Below are 18429 nucleotides of genomic sequence, written 5' to 3'. Positions count from 1 at the left end.
GTACACCTACAGCTCTGTGGAACACTGGGTCTGTACATAGTCAATGGTAGGCTGAGAGGGGACTCTTTAGGTAGGTACACCTACAGCTCTGTGGAACACTGGGTCTGTACATAGTCAATGGTAGGCTGAGAGGGGACTCTTTTGGTAGGTACACCTACAGCTCTGTGGAACACTGGGTCTGTACATAGTCAATGGTAGGCTGAGAGGGGACTCTTTTGGTAGGTACACCTACAGCTCTGTGGAACACTGGGTCTGTACATAGTCAATGGTAGGCTGAGAGGGGACTCTTTTGGTAGGTACACCTACAGCTCTGTCGAACACTGGGTCTGTACATAGTCAATGGTAGGCTGAGAGGGACTCTTTAGGTAGGTACACCTACAGCTCTGTGGAACACTGGGTCTGTAATAGTCAATGGTAGGCTGAGAGGGGACTCTTTTGGTAGGTACACCTACAGCTCTGTGGAACACTGGGTCTGTACATAGTCAATGGTAGGCTGAGAGGGACTCTTTTGGTAGGTACACCTACAGCTCTGTCGAACACTGGGTCTGTACATAGTCAATGGTAGGCTGAGAGGGGACTCTTTTGGTAGGTACACCTCTGTCGAACAGCTCATAGTCAATGGTAGGCCTTTTGGCACCTACAGCACAGTAGACTACTTCCTCCCCGGCCTAAACCCAGAGTCTCTCAGAGCCTTCACAGTCAGCCCACTAACACCTCTCTCAGAGCCTTCACAGTCAGCCCACTAACACCTCTCTCAGACCACAGTAAAATCACAGTGTATATGAGAAGAGCGGAACCCAACCATGAAACTTCACGGCCCAATAAAGTACATGGTACAAAACAGGCCTATAGATGGAGTGCAAACAGTACAGACTATCTACCAAAAAGCCATTTGTAGCCAAAAAATACAATCTCTCCTGGACAACTTTTTAGCCTTAACATTCTCTGACAGCAATGAAAGTGTAAATTTGGCTGTTTGGAACATAAACGTTATATTTGACAAATTAACCTCCTTGGCTAATTTAAAGAAGCATAAGAGCAAACCAGAAATAACAGATAATGAAAAATGGTTTGATAATGATTGCAAAAATTTAAGAAATTAATTGCGAAATATATCTAATCAAAAACACAGAGAACCAGACAACAAAAATATACACCTTCAATATGGAGAAACACTGAAGCAATACAAACACACCCTAAGAACAAACATGCACCTTCAATATGGAGAAACACTGAAGCAATACAAACACACCCTAAGAACAAACATGCACCTTCAATATGGAGAAACACTGAAGCAATACAAACACACCCTAAGAACAAACATACACCTTCAATATGGAGAAACACTGAAGCAATACAAACACACCCTAAGAACAAACATGCACCTTCAATATGGAGAAACACTGAAGCAATACAAACACACCCTAAGAACAAACATACACCTTCAATATGGGGAAACACTGAAGCAATACAAACACACCCTAAGAACAAACATACACCTTCAATATGGAGAAACACTGAAGCAATACAAACACACCCTAAGAACAAACATGCACCTTCAATATGGAGAAACACTGAAGCAATACAAACACACCCTAAGAACAAACATGCACCTTCAATATGGAGAAACACTGAAGCAATACAAACACACCCTAAGAACAAACATACACCTTCAATATGGAGAAACACTGAAGCAATACAAACACACCCTGAGAACAAACATACACCTTCAATATGGTGAAACACTGAAGCAATACAAACACACCCTGAGAACAAACATACACCTTCAATATGGAGAAACACTGAAGCAATACAAACACACCCTGAGAACAAAACAGGAACAGCACATTAGAAAACAGCTGGAAGGAATTGAGGAATCCATAGAATCAAACCACTTCTGGGAGAATTGGAATAAATTAAACAAACCTCATCATGAGGAATTGGCTCTCCAATATGTGGAGAAATCACTTTGCAAACCTCTACAGCAATATAACAAAGAGCCCAGAATAAAAAGATATACAAGAAAAAATTACAAATCCTTGAATCAGCAGTCAAAGACTATCAGAATCCTGTGGATACCCAAATTACAGAAGAAGAATTATTGGGAAAACTATGCACTCTCCTGCCCAAAAAGGCCTGTGGTGCTGATGGTATTTTAAATGAAATTATCAAATATACAGACCACAAATTCAAACTCTTCAACATTATCCTCACTGCAGGTATTTTCCCCAATATTTGGAACCAGGGATTGATCACACCAATCTATAAAAATGGAGACAAATTTGACCCAAATAATTACAGAAGAATTTGCATTAACAGCAACTTGGGGGAAATTCTCTGCTGTATTATCAACAGCAGACTACATCATTTCCTTCATGAACACAACGTCCTGAGCAGAAGCCAGATTGGATTTCTAAAAAATGATCGTACAACAGACCACATTAACACCCTCCACACTCTAATTGACAAACAAGTAAACCAAAACAAAGACTAAATCTACTCGTGTTTTGTAGATTTCAAGAAAACATTTGATTCAATTTGGCACGAAGGTCTTTTTTATAAACTAATAGAAACTGGTATTGGAGGGAAAACACATGATGTTATTAAATCAATGTACACTATAAACAAATGTGTTAAAATTTGACAACAAGCAAACAGACTTCTTCTCTCAGGGACGGGGAGTGAAACAGGGATGCCCAATAAATCCAACACTATTTAACATCTACATTAATGAATTGGCAAAAACATTAGAAGAATCGTCAGCACCTGGTATCACCCTACACAACACTGAAATAAAGTGTCTGCTGTACGCAGATGACCTGGTGCTGCTGTCTCCCACTAAAGAGGGGTTACAGCAGCACCTAGATCATCTGTCAGACCTGGGCTCTGACCATTAACATCAGGTTCTGTCAGACCTGGGCTCTGACCATTAACCACAGGTTCTGTCAGACCTGGGCTCTGACCGTTAACCACAGGTTCTGTCAGACCTGGGCTCTGACCGTTAACCACAGGTTCTGTCAGACCTGGGCTCTGACCGTTAACCACAGGTTCTGTCAGACCTGGGCTCTGACCATTAACCACAGGTTCTGTCAGACCTGGACTCTGACCGTTAACCACAGGTTCTGTCAGACCTGGACTCTGACCATTAACCACAGGTTCTGTCAGACCTGGGCTCTGACCGTTAACCACAGGTTCTGTCAGACCTGGACTCTGACCGTTAACCACAGGTTCTGTCAGACCTGGACTCTGACCATTAACCACAGGTTCTGTCAGACCTGGGCTCTGACCGTTAACCACAGGTTCTGACCGTTAACCACAGGTTCTGACCGTTAACCACAGGTTCTGTCAGACCTGGACTCTGACCGTTAACCACAGGTTCTGACCGTTAACATCAGGTTCTGTCAGACCTGGGCTCTAACCTTTAACCACAGGTTCTGTCAGACCTGGACGCTGACCGTTAACCACAGGTTCTGTCAGACCTGGACTCTGACCGTTAACCACAGGTTCTGTCAGACCTGGACTCTGACCATTAACCACAGGTTCTGTCAGACCTGGACTCTGACCGTTAACCACAGGTTCTGTCAGACCTGGACGCTGACCGTTAACCACAGGTTCTGTCAGACCTGGACTCTGACCGTTAACCACAGGTTCTGTCAGACCTGGACGCTGACCGTTAACCACAGGTTCTGTCAGACCTGGACTCTGACCGTTAACCACAGGTTCTGTCAGACCTGGACTCTGACCGTTAACCACAGGTTCTGTCAGACCTGGACTCTGACCGTTAACCACAGGTTCTGTCAGACCTGGACTCTGACCGTTAACCACAGGTTCTGTCAGACCTGGAGTCTGACCGTTAACCACAGGTTCTGTCAGACCTGGGCTCTGACCGTTAACCACAGGTTCTGTCAGACCTGGACTCTGACCGTTAACCACAGGTTCTGTCAGACCTGGGCTCTGACCGTTAACCACAGGTTCTGTCAGACCTGGGCTCTGATCGTTAACCACAGGTTCTGTCAGACCTGGACTCTGATCGTTAACCACAGGTTCTGTCAGACCTGGACTCTGACCGTTAACCACAGGTTCTGTCAGACCTGGACTCTGACCGTTAACCACAGGTTCTGTCAGACCTGGGCTCTGACCGTTAACCACAGGTTCTGTCAGACCTGGACTCTGACCGTTAACCACAGGTTCTGTCAGACCTGGACTCTGACCGTTAACCACAGGTTCTGTCAGACCTGGACTCTGACCGTTAACCACAGGTTCTGTCAGACCTGGACTCTGACCGTTAACGACATGTTCTGTCAGACCTGGACTCTGACCGTTAACCACAGGTTCTGTCAGACCTGGACTCTGACCGTTAACCACAGGTTCTGTCAGAACTGGGCTCTGACCGTTAACCACAGGTTCTGTCAGACCTGGACTCTGACCGTTAACGACAGGTTCTGTCAGACCTGGGCTCTGACCGTTAACGACAGGTTCTGTCAGACCTGGACTCTGACCGTTAACCACAGGTTCTGTCAGACCTGGACTCTGACCGTTAACCACAGGTTCTGTCAGAACTGGGCTCTGACCGTTAACCACAGGTTCTGTCAGACCTGGACTCTGACCGTTAACCACAGGTTCTGTCAGACCTGGACTCTGACCGTTAACCACAGGTTCTGTCAGACCTGGACTCTGACCGTTAACCACAGGTTCTGTCAGACCTGGACTCTGACCGTTAACCACAGGTTCTGTCAGACCTGGACTCTGACCGTTAACCACAGGTTCTGTCAGACCTGGGCTCTGACCGTTAACCACAGGTTCTGTCAGACCTGGACTCTGACCGTTAACCACAGGTTCTGTCAGACCTGGGCTCTGACCGTTAACCACAGGTTCTGTCAGACCTGGACTCTGACCGTTAACCACAGGTTCTGTCAGACCTGGGCTCTGACCGTTAACCACAGGTTCTGTCAGACCTGGACTCTGACCGTTAACCACAGGTTCTGTCAGACCTGGACGCTGACCGTTAACCACAGGTTCTGTCAGACCTGGACTCTGACCGTTAACCACAGGTTCTGACCGTTAACCACAGGTTCTGACCGTTAACCACAGGTTCTGTCAGACCTGGACTCTGACCGTTAACCACAGGTTCTGACCGTTAACCACAGGTTCTGACCGTTAACCACAGGTTCTGTCAGACCTGGACTCTGACCGTTAACCACAGGTTCTGACCGTTAACATCAGGTTCTGTCAGACCTGGGCTCTAACCTTTAACCACAGGTTCTGTCAGACCTGGACGCTGACCGTTAACCACAGGTTCTGTCAGACCTGGACTCTGACCGTTAACCACAGGTTCTGTCAGACCTGGACTCTGACCGTTAACCACAGGTTCTGTCAGAACTGGGCTCTGACCGTTAACCACAGGTTCTGTCAGACCTGGACTCTGACCGTTAACGACAGGTTCTGTCAGACCTGGGCTCTGACCGTTAACGACAGGTTCTGTCAGACCTGGACTCTGACCGTTAACCACAGGTTCTGTCAGACCTGGACTCTGACCGTTAACCACAGGTTCTGTCAGAACTGGGCTCTGACCGTTAACCACAGGTTCTGTCAGACCTGGACTCTGACCGTTAACCACAGGTTCTGTCAGACCTGGACTCTGACCGTTAACCACAGGTTCTGTCAGACCTGGACTCTGACCGTTAACCACAGGTTCTGTCAGACCTGGGCTCTGACCGTTAACCACAGGTTCTGTCAGACCTGGACTCTGACCGTTAACCACAGGTTCTGTCAGACCTGGGCTCTGACCGTTAACCACAGGTTCTGTCAGACCTGGACTCTGACCGTTAACCACAGGTTCTGTCAGACCTGGGCTCTGACCGTTAACCACAGGTTCTGTCAGACCTGGACTCTGACCGTTAACCACAGGTTCTGTCAGACCTGGGCTCTGACCGTTAACCACAGGTTCTGTCAGACCTGGACTCTGACCGTTAACCACAGGTTCTGTCAGACCTGGACGCTGACCGTTAACCACAGGTTCTGTCAGACCTGGACTCTGACCGTTAACCACAGGTTCTGACCGTTAACCACAGGTTCTGACCGTTAACCACAGGTTCTGTCAGACCTGGACTCTGACCGTTAACCACAGGTTCTGACCGTTAACCACAGGTTCTGACCGTTAACCACAGGTTCTGTCAGACCTGGACTCTGACCGTTAACCACAGGTTCTGACCGTTAACATCAGGTTCTGTCAGACCTGGGCTCTAACCTTTAACCACAGGTTCTGTCAGACCTGGACGCTGACCGTTAACCACAGGTTCTGTCAGACCTGGACTCTGACCGTTAACCACAGGTTCTGTCAGACCTGGACTCTGACCGTTAACCACAGGTTCTGTCAGACCTGGACTCTGACCGTTAACCACAGGTTCTGTCAGACCTGGACTCTGACCGTTAACCACAGGTTCTGTCAGACCTGGGCTCTGACCGTTAACCACAGGTTCTGTCAGACCTGGACTCTGACCGTTAACCACAGGTTCTGTCAGACCTGGGCTCTGACCGTTAACCACAGGTTCTGTCAGACCTGGACTCTGACCGTTAACCACAGGTTCTGTCAGACCTGGGCTCTGACCGTTAACCACAGGTTCTGTCAGACCTGGACTCTGACCGTTAACCACAGGTTCTGTCAGACCTGGGCTCTGACCGTTAACCACAGGTTCTGTCAGACCTGGACTCTGACCGTTAACCACAGGTTCTGTCAGACCTGGGCTCTGACCGTTAACCACAGGTTCTGTCAGACCTGGACTCTGACCGTTAACCACAGGTTCTGTCAGACCTGGACGCTGACCGTTAACCACAGGTTCTGTCAGACCTGGACTCTGACCGTTAACCACAGGTTCTGACCGTTAACCACAGGTTCTGACCCGTTAACCACAGGTTCTGTCAGACCTGGACTCTGACCGTTAACCACAGGTTCTGACCGTTAACCACAGGTTCTGACCGTTAACCACAGGTTCTGTCAGACCTGGACTCTGACCGTTAACCACAGGTTCTGACCGTTAACATCAGGTTCTGTCAGACCTGGGCTCTAACCTTTAACCACAGGTTCTGTCAGACCTGGACGCTGACCGTTAACCACAGGTTCTGTCAGACCTGGACTCTGACCGTTAACCACAGGTTCTGTCAGACCTGGACTCTGACCGTTAACCACAGGTTCTGTCAGACCTGGACTCTGACCGTTAACCACAGGTTCTGTCAGACCTGGACTCTGACCGTTAACCACAGGTTCTGTCAGACCTGGGCTCTGACCGTTAACCACAGGTTCTGTCAGACCTGGACTCTGACCGTTAACCACAGGTTCTGTCAGACCTGGACTCTGACCGTTAACCACAGGTTCTGTCAGACCTGGACTCTGACCGTTAACCACAGGTTCTGTCAGACCTGGACTCTGACCGTTAACCACAGGTTCTGTCAGACCTGGACTCTGACCGTTAACCACAGGTTCTGCCAGACCTGGACTCTGACCGTTAACCACAGGTTCTGCCAGACCTGGACTCTGATCGTTAACCACAGGTTCTGTCAGACCTGGACTCTGACCGTTAACCACAGGTTCTGTCAGACCTGGACTCTGACCGTTAACCACAGGTTCTGTCAGACCTGGGCTCTGACCGTTAACCACAGGTTCTGTCAGACCTGGACTCTGACCGTTAACCACAGGTTCTGTCAGACCTGGACTCTGACCGTTAACCACAGGTTCTGTCAGACCTGGACTCTGATCGTTAACCACAGGTTCTGTCAGACCTGGGCTCTGACCGTTAACCACAGGTTCTGTCAGACCTGGACTCTGATCGTTAACCACAGGTTCTGTCAGACCTGGACTCTGATCGTTAACCACAGGTTCTGACCGTTTAACCACAGGTTCTGTCAGACCTGGACTCTGACCGTTAACCTAAAAAATACAAATATAATGATAATCCAAAAAAGGTCCGGAAATAAGGATGTATAAGGACAGGCTGTGCTCACTCTGCCCAGAGAGGACAGGCTGGGCTCACTCTGCCCAGAGAGGACAGGCTGGGCTCACTCTGCCCAGAGAGGACAGGCTGTGCTCACTCTGCCCAGAGAGGACAGGCTGGGCTCACTCTGCCCAGAGAGGACAGGCTGTGCTCACTCTGCTCCAGAGAGGACAGGCTGTGCTCACTCTGCTCCAGAGAGGACAGGCTGTGCTCACTCTGCTCCAGGGGAGAGGTAGAGACAGAGCTGCATTTCCTATTACACTGTGACAAATACTCAGACCTAAGACAATATTTATTTCCCAAAATTATAATTCAATACAAAGAATTTGAAACTATAAATGATGAAGAAAAAATCTAATATTCATTGGGTGAAAAGCCAAAATGTGCCGTTTTGGCAGCCAAATATGTCTCCTGGCACAACCTGAGGGACAGCCAGTGAAAAGTGCAAAGTAATGTCGATAATATTTCCCATCTTGTTTTGTTTTGTCTTTCATACCAGGTCATGTGTCTTCTCAGTCATGTTGACACTGGGCTACTACCAGGTCTTGTGTCTTCTCAGTCATGTTGACACTGGGCTACTACCAGGTCTTGTGTCTTCTCAGTCATGTTGACACTGGGCTACTACCAGGTCATGTGTCTTCTCAGTCATGTTGACACTGGTCTACTACCAGGTCATGTGTCTTCTCAGTCATGTTGACACTGGTCTACTACCAGGTCATGTGTCTTCTCAGTCATGTTGACACTGGTCTACTACCAGGTCATGTGTCTTCTCAGTCATGTTGACACTGGTCTACTACCAGGTCATGTATCTTCTCAGTCATGTTGACACTGGGCTACTACCAGCTCATGTGTCTTCTCAGTCATGTTGACACTGGTCTACTACCAGGTCATGTATCTTCTCAGTCATGTTGACACTGGGCTACTACCAGGTCATGTGTCTCCTCAGTCATGTTGACACTGGTCTACTACCAGGTCATGTGTCTTCTCAGTCATGTTGACACTGGGCTACTACCAGGGCATGTGTCTTCTCAGTCATGTTGACACTGGTCTACTACCAGGTCATGTATCTTCTCAGTCATGTTGACACTGGGCTACTACCAGGGCATGTGTCTTCTCAGTCATGTTGACACTGGTCTACTACCAGGTCATGTATCTTCTCAGTCATGTTGACACTGGTCCACTACCAGGTCATGTGTCTTCTCAGTCATGTTGACACTGGTCTACTACCAGGTCATGTATCTTCTCAGTCATGTTGACACTGGTCCACTACCAGGTCATGTGTCTTCTCAGTCATGTTGACACTGGTCTACTACCAGGTCATGTGTCTTCTCAGTCATGTTGACACTGGTCTACTACCAGGTCATGTGTCTTCTCAGTCATGTTGACACTGGTCTACTACCAGGTCATGTGTCTTCTCAGTCATGTTGACACTGGTCTACTACCAGGTCATGTGTCTTCTCAGTCATGTTGACACTGGTCTACTACCAGGTCATGTGTCTTCTCAGTCATGTTGACACTGGTCTACTACCAGGTCATGTGTCTTCTCAGTCATGTTGACACTGGTCTACTACCAGGTCATGTGTCTTCTCAGTCATGTTGACACTGGTCTACTACCAGGTCATGTGTCTTCTCAGTCATGTTGACACTGGTCTACTACCAGGTCATGTGTCTTCTCAGTCATGTTGACACTGGTCTACTACCAGGTCATGTGTCTTCTCAGTCATGTTGACACTGGTCTACTACCAGGTCATGTGTCTTCTCAGTCATGTTGACACTGGTCTACTACCAGGTCATGTGTCTTCTCAGTCATGTTGACACTGGTCTACTACCAGGTCATGTGTCTTCTCAGTCATGTTGACACTGGTCTACTACCATGTCATGTGTCTTCTCAGTCATGTTGACACTGGTCCACTACCAGGTCATGTGTCTTCTCAGTCATGTTGACACTGGTCTACAACCAGGTCATGTGTCTTCTCAGTCATGTTGACACTGGTCTACTACCAGGTCATGTGTCTTCTCAGTCATGTTGACACTGGTCTACTACCATGTCATGTGTCTTCTCAGTCATGTTGACACTGGTCTACTACCAGGTCATGTGTCTTCTCAGTCATGTTGAGACTGGTCCACTACCATGTCATGTGTCTTCTCAGTCATGTTGACACTGGTCTACTACCAGGTCATGTGTCTTCTCAGTCATGTTGACACTGGTCTACTACCATGTCATGTGTCTTCTCAGTCATGTTGACACTGGTCTACTACCAGGTCATGTGTCTTCTCAGTCATGTTGAGACTGGTCCACTACCATGTCATGTGTCTTCTCAGTCATGTTGACACTGGTCTACTACCATGTCATGTGTCTTCTCAGTCAGGTTGAGACTGGTCTACTACCAGGTCATGTATCTTCTCAGTCATGTTGACACTGGTCTACTACCAGGTCATGTGTCTTCTCAGTCATGTTGACACTGGTCTACTACCAGGTCATGTGTCTTCTCAGTCATGTTGACACTGGTCTACTACCAGGTCATGTGTCTTCTTAGTCATGTTGACCCTGGTCTACTACCAGGTCATGTGTCTTCTCAGTCATGTTGACACTGGTCTACTACCAGGTCATGTGTCTTCTCAGTCATGTTGACACTGGTCCACTACCAGGTCATGTGTCTTCTCAGTCATGTTGACACTGGTCTACTACCAGGTCATGTGTCTTCTCAGTCATGTTGACACTTGTCCACTACCAGGTCATGTGTCTTCTCAGTCATGTTGACACTGGTCCACTACCAGGTCATGTGTCTTCTCAGTCATGTTGACACTGGTCTACTACCAGGTCATGTGTCTTCTCAGTCATGTTGACACTGGGCTACTACCAGGTCATGTGTCTTCTCAGTCATGTTGACACTGGGCTACTACCAGGTCATGTGTCTTCTCAGTCATGTTGACACTGGTCTACTACCAGGTCATGTGTCTTCTCAGTCATGTTGACACTGGTCTACTACCAGGTCATGTATCTTCTCAGTCATGTTGACACTGGTCTACTACCAGGTCATGTGTCTTCTCAGTCATGTTGACACTGGTCTACTACCAGGTCATGTGTCTCCTCAGTCATGTTGACACTGGTCTACTACCAGGTCATGTGTCTCCTCAGTCATGTTGACACTGGTCTACTACCAGGTCATGTGTCTTCTCAGTCATGTTGACACTGGGCTACTACCAGGTCATGTGTCTTCTCAGTCATGTTGACACTGGGCTACTACCAGGTCATGTGTCTTCTCAGTCATGTTGACACTGGTCTACTACCAGGTCATGTGTCTTCTCAGTCATGTTGACACTGGTCTACTACCAGGTCATGTATCTTCTCAGTCATGTTGACACTGGTCTACTACCAGGTCATGTGTCTTCTCAGTCATGTTGACACTGGTCTACTACCAGGTCATGTGTCTTCTCAGTCATGTTGACACTGGTCTACTACCAGGTCATGTGTCTCCTCAGTCATGTTGACACTGGTCTACTACCAGGTCATGTGTCTTCTCAGTCATGTTGACACTGGTCTACTACCAGGTCATGTGTCTCCTCAGTCATGTTGACACTGGTCTACTACCAGGTCATGTGTCTTCTCAGTCATGTTGACACTGGTCTACTACCAGGTCATGTGTCTCCTCAGTCATGTTGACACTGGTCTACTACCAGGTCATGTGTCTTCTCAGTCATGTTGACACTGGTCTACTACCAGGTCATGTGTCTCCTCAGTCATGTTGACACTGGTCTACTACCAGGTCATGTGTCTTCTCAGTCATGTTGACACTGGTCTACTACCAGGTCATGTGTCTTCTCAGTCATGTTGACACTGGTCTACTACCAGGTCATGTGTCTTCTCAGTCATGTTGACACTGGTCTACTACCAGGTCATGTGTCTTCTCAGTCATGTTGACACTGGTCCACTACCAGGTCATGTGTCTTCTCAGTCATGTTGACACTGGTCTACTACCAGGTCATGTGTCTTCTCAGTCATGTTGACACTGGTCCACTACCAGGTCATGTGTCTTCTCAGTCATGTTGACACTGGTCTACTACCAGGTCATGTGTCTTCTCAGTCATGTTGACACTGGTCTACTACCAGGTCATGTGTCTCCTCAGTCATGTTGACACTGGTCTACTACCAGGTCATGTGTCTTCTCAGTCATGTTGACACTGGTCTACTACCAGGTCATGTGTCTCCTCAGTCATGTTGACACTGGTCTACTACCAGGTCATGTGTCTTCTCAGTCATGTTGACACTGGTCTACTACCAGGTCATGTGTCTCCTCAGTCATGTTGACACTGGTCTACTACCAGGTCATGTGTCTTCTCAGTCATGTTGACACTGGTCTACTACCAGGTCATGTGTCTCCTCAGTCATGTTGACACTGGTCTACTACCAGGTCATGTGTCTTCTCAGTCATGTTGACACTGGTCTACTACCAGGTCATGTGTCTTCTCAGTCATGTTGACACTGGTCTACTACCAGGTCATGTGTCTTCTCAGTCATGTTGACACTGGTCTACTACCAGGTCATGTGTCTTCTCAGTCATGTTGACACTGGTCTACTACCAGGTCATGTGTCTTCTCAGTCATGTTGAGACTGGTCTACTACCAGGTCATGTGTCTTCTCAGTCATGTTGACACTGGTCTACTACCAGGTCATGTGTCTTCTCAGTCATGTTGACACTGGTCTACTACCAGGTCATGTGTCTTCTCAGTCATGTTGACACTGGTCTACTACCAGGTCATGTGTCTTCTCAGTCATGTTGACACTGGTCTACTACCAGGTCATGTGTCTTCTCAGTCATGTTGACACTGGTCTACTACCAGGTCATGTGTCTTCTCAGTCATGTTGACACTGGTCTACTACCAGGTCATGTGTCTTCTCAGTCATGTTGACACTGGTCTACTACCAGGTCATGTGTCTTCTCAGTCATGTTGACACTGGTCTACTACCAGGTCATGTGTCTTCTCAGTCATGTTGACACTGGTCTACTACCAGGTCATGTGTCTTCTCAGTCATGTTGACACTGGTCTACTACCAGGTCATGTGTCTTCTCAGTCATGTTGACACTGGTCCACTACCAGGTCATGTGTCTTCTCAGTCATGTTGACACTGGTCTACTACCAGGTCATGTGTCTTCTCAGTCATGTTGACACTGGTCCACTACCAGGTCATGTGTCTTCTCAGTCATGTTGACACTGGTCTACTACCAGGTCATGTGTCTTCTCAGTCATGTTGACACTGGTCTACTACCAGGTCATGTGTCTTCTCAGTCATGTTGACACTGGTCTACCATTGCTTTAATGTATTGTTGTTCTCATTAATATTGTTGTTGTAATTGTTGTTAATGGTGATCCCATGTCCACTACTAGTATTATTATTGCTGTTGGTCCCACCATTTATTTAGATATAAATATATATATATATATAAATATTTATTTTTTATTTTTCTATATGAATTCTTTGACAATGTGAGTAATGATGAACTTGCCATGTCAATAAAGTCAATTGAATTGAAATTGAATTGAATTGAGAGAGAGTTGCAAGTGAGAGAGAGCAAGAAAGAGAGAGAGAGAGAGAGAGATAGAGAGAGAGAGAGGTGGTTCAATGTAGAGCACTAATGTAGCAGCTTCTGGCTGTGGTTCAATGTGGAGTAGTAATGTAGCACCCATCTGGCTGTGGTTCAATGTGGAGTAGTAATGTAGTAGCCATCTGGCTTCTTGTTCAATGTGGGGTAGTAATGTAGCAGCCATCTGGCTGTGGTTCAATGTGGAGTAGTAATGTAGCACCCATCTGGCTGTGGTTCAATGTGGAGTAGTAATGTAGCAGCAATCTGGCTTCTTGTTCAATGTAGAGTAGTAATGTAGCAGCCATCTGGCTGTGGTTCAATGTAGAGAAGTAATGTAGCAGCCATCTGGCTGTGGTTCAATGTAGAGAAGTAATGTAGCTGTCCCACTGCTGTGGTTCAATGTAGAGTAGTAATGTAGCAGCCATCTGGCTGTGGTTCAATGTGGAGTAGTAATGTAGCAGCTTCTGGCTGTGGTTCAATGTAGAGCACTAATGTAGTAGCCATCTGGCTGTGGTTCAATGTAGAGCACTAATGTAGCAGCCATCTGGCTGTGGTTCAATAGTTCAATGTAGAGTAGTAATGTAGCACCCATCTGGCTTCTTGTTCAATGTGAGGTAGTAATGTAGCAGGACTTTCATTCCATAGCAGCAGTTTGACAGTTCCTAGCATACAGTTTAATTTGCACTTTTTAATATTTTGATCATTCTATCTTTAAAATTGTAAGTGAAATAATAAAAAATGGATTTGTGCTCAAACTACAGTGGAGGTGCTATACAATGGCTTACCAGTCTCTCCTTACTATACAGTTCACTGACTCACCGATAAAACTACAGTGGAGGTGCTATACAATGGCTTAACAGTCTCTCCTTACTATACAGTTCACTGACTCACCGATAAAACTACAGTAGAGGTGCTATACAATGGCTTACCAGTCTCTCCTTACTATACAGTTCACTGACTCACCGATAAAACTACAGTAGAGGTGCTATACAATGGCTTAACAGTCTCTCCTTACTATACAGTTCACTGACTCACCGATAAAACTACAGTAGAGGTGCTATACAATGGCTTAACAGTCTCTCCTTACTATACAGTTCACTGACTCACCGATAAAACTACAGTAGAGGTGCTATACAATGGCTTAACAGTCTCTCCTTACTATACAGTTCACTGACTCACCGATAAAACTACAGTAGAGGTGCTATACAATGGCTTAACAGTCTCTCCTTACTATACAGTTCACTGACTCACCGATAAAACTAGTGACGTTTCAGTCAAATCAGATATCTTTTTTCAGTGTTCTGACCATGGTCCTCCTCTCCCTTTCAGGAGAAGCACCAAGGTCTTGTTTGACTGGCCCAATATCACAGAGACCAACCCTTCAGAGCAGGGCCTGAAACCAGGAGGTGAAGTGTCTCAGAGGTCAAGATGTCCCTGTCATCTACTGCAACACCCTCCTCTGTGTGGAGCGCGCACGCACACACACACACACACACGCACACACGCACGCACGCACGCACGCACGCACGCACGCACGCACGCACGCACACACACACACACACACACACACACACACACACACACACACACACACACACACACACACACATGCACACGCACACACAGACGGTTAAATAGTAGCCGACCTCCGCCCAGTACCCTGCCCTGAACTTTAGTCACTAGCCGACTACCACCCGGTTACTCAACCCTGCACCTTAGAGGCTGCTGCCCTATGTACATAGACATGGAACACTAGTCACTTTAATAATGTTTACATACTGCTTTACTCATTTCATATGTATATACTGTATTCTAGTCAAGGCCTATCCTATCTATTACTGAACATATAATATTCTATATATTCTACAGATATACTATATATTATATTAATATACTGTCAATAATGTCTATACACCCCAGCACCCTATATACTGTATATATACACACACACACACACACACACACACACACACACACACACACACACACACACACACACACACACACACACACACACACAGCCCCAGTCCACCAATATTATGTTGTCATTGGGGCGGAAGGTAGCCTAGTGGTTAGAGCTTTGGACTAGTAACCGTAAGGTTGCCAGATTGAATCCCAGAGCTGACAAGGTAAAAATCTGTTGTTCTACCCCCAAGGCAGTTAACCCACTGTTCTTAGGTCGTCATTGTAAATAAGAATTTGTTCTTAACTGACTAGTTAAATAAAGATAAAATAATATCTAAAAAAATTGTTGTCATGGGTGATCACTATTGATCCAGCAGGATATTTTATATCTCACCTTTATTTAACCAGGTAGGCCAGTTGAGAACACATTTATTCAACCAGGTAGGCCAGTTGAGAACACCTTTATTCAACCAGGTAGGCCAGTTGAGAACACCTTTATTTAACCAGGTAGGCCAGTTGAGAACACCTTTATTTAACCAGGTAGGCCAGTTGAGAACACCTTTATTTAACCAGGTAGGCCAGTTGAGAACACCTTTATTTAACCAGGTAGGCCAGTTGAGAACACCTTTATTCAACCAGGTAGGCCAGTTGAGAACACCTTTATTTAACCAGGTAGGCCAGTTGAGAACACCTTTATTTAACCAGGTAGGCCAGTTGAGAACAAGTTCTCATTTACAACTGCGACCTGGCCAAGATAAAGCAAAGCAGTGCGACAAAAACAACAACACAGAGTTACACATAAACAAACGTACAGTCAATAACACAATAGAAAAATCTATGTACAGTGTGTGCAAATGTAGAAGTGTAGGGAGGTAAGGCCATAGAGGCAACATAATTAGAATTTAGCATTAACACTGGAGTGATAGATGTGCAGATGATGATGTACAAGTAGAGATACTGGGGTGCAAAGGAGCAAAAAATATATAACAATATGGGGATGAGGTAGTTGGGTGTGCTATTTACAGATTGGGGGGGTGGAGGAGGGGAGAGCTGCGTTGCTCACTCAACCCTCCAGATGACCTTTTGGAATTAACCAAGGACACACACACACACACCAAGACACACACACACACCCCAAGACACACACATCAACACCAAGACACACACACCCACCCCAAGAGCACAGTGTACTAATTTCCCCCAGTACGCATTGAGAGGTCTGTGTTGAGGTCGAAGGTCTGAGACTAACTGTGCTCACAATGTGCTCCAATTGTCCTTAGTGGGAATATCGTGTTGCTGACAAGGCTGTGACAGTGATATTATCCATTGGAGGATACATGAGCCCTTTATATTGAAGGAAATACACATCAATGTAGCTCCTGTATTTCACACACACACACACACACACACACACACACACACACACACACACACACACACACACACACACACACACACACACACACACACACACACACACATACTGTTATGGGTCTCTTAGAAGGACTATCTGCTTACTGAGAACAAATATCTCCCCCCTCCACAGAATATCTACCGTAACACAGCCACAAGCCAAGTATAATGGACTTCAAATGGTGTTTGAGTAAATGTTCTCTCTCTCTCTCTCTCTCTCTGTCTCTCTCTCCCTCTCTCTCTCTCTCTGTCTCTGTCTCTCTCTCCCTCTCTCTCTCTCTCTCTCTCTGTCTCTCTCTCCCTCTCTCTCTCTCTCTCTCTCTCTCTCCCTCTCTCTCTCTCTCTCTCTCTCTCTCCCACTTCTCCCTCTTTTTCTCTACCCTCACCCTCTCTCTTCACCCTCCCTCCCTGCCCCCCCCTCCTCCTCTCTCAGTTAACATCCTGACTTCGGTGGCTCTATCCCAGCTGGCAGACTGTAAGAAAGTTCTGTACATGTACCTGCTGGCTCTAACCGGCTCTGACATCCTCTCCCAGCGCTGCATCATCTCGGTGGGCTTCCTGCTGGAAACAGCCATGTTCCACCGGGAGGTAGGCAGCCCCAGTGGTTGAAGAATGGACATTAAAGTATTGTACTAATTTTCTAGGTCCCCACCCTCCTGCTGCACTATGTCAGCGTGGCGGAGTTCACTGACAGCCATACCTCCATCTGGGCCACCGTACCTCTTACCATGGACCGCTGAGTGGCGCAGTGCCACTCTCTCCTCCACCGCCAGATTAGCTGCCCGGCGCTGCGGTGCGGTGGATCATCGCCATCGTCTTATTCCTGGCGCTGTTGTCGGGCATGCCGTTCTTCTGGTGGTCTGGCATGTTACCGCCCACCTCCCTTGATCCCGCCCTCAAATGGACACACGTGACTATAATCTACTTCCTGCCGTGTAGCATCTTCCTGGTTTTGAACTTGCTGATCCTCCGCCGGCTGGGAGCGCGGCAGAGACAGGCCCCGTGCCAGGAGGTGTGTGGTGGCGGTGGGCCTCAGTTGGTATGGCTATGGCGCCTGGGTAAGAGCCCCGCCATGCTGCTCGCCATCAACTCCATGTTCGCCATCCTCTGGGACCCCAGGACTCGAGTGGTCATCTATCATCTATACTGTACGTGTCCTCAGTCCACCAGGACAGACGGATCCACCTGGCCTACAACCTGTTAATATGCTGGCCATGCTCAACACTGTAGTTAACTTCTTTCTCTAAAGTGTTGTCAGTAAGCCACTCGGAGTGGCCGTAAAGGGATGTTCTGCTGCTCAGGATGCACCCGCCGACGCCTCCACATCCTCGATGTCTAACGGGACAAACAAGTGCTGGCACCGAGACTCAACCAACCCCACCCCCCTACCACTCCGCAAGGTGTGACTCTGATCTTGGCCCTTGACTATGGGACGAGACCCCCTATTTGAGAACAACCCACTCGTCCACCCCATCCCTCTATCCCTCCATCCCACCAACCCTCTCATCCACCCCATCCCCCATCCCTCCATCCCTCCA

The 18429-nt window shown here is 47.2% G+C and overlaps 1 pseudogene; it reads left to right on the top strand.

Moving 5' to 3' along the window:
- The window catches only part of LOC115117689 (probable G-protein coupled receptor 142), a 26169-nt pseudogene extending 7872 nt beyond the window's left edge, over positions 1-18297 (top strand).
- The last annotated feature ends 132 nt before the right edge of the window (positions 18298-18429 follow it).

Source organism: Oncorhynchus nerka, linkage group LG16 (assembly GCF_034236695.1).
Source record: "Oncorhynchus nerka isolate Pitt River linkage group LG16, Oner_Uvic_2.0, whole genome shotgun sequence".
NCBI lineage: Eukaryota > Metazoa > Chordata > Actinopteri > Salmoniformes > Salmonidae > Oncorhynchus > Oncorhynchus nerka.
Note: the sequence above shows the minus strand (reverse complement) of the source record. Positions and strands in the feature narration are given on the sequence as shown.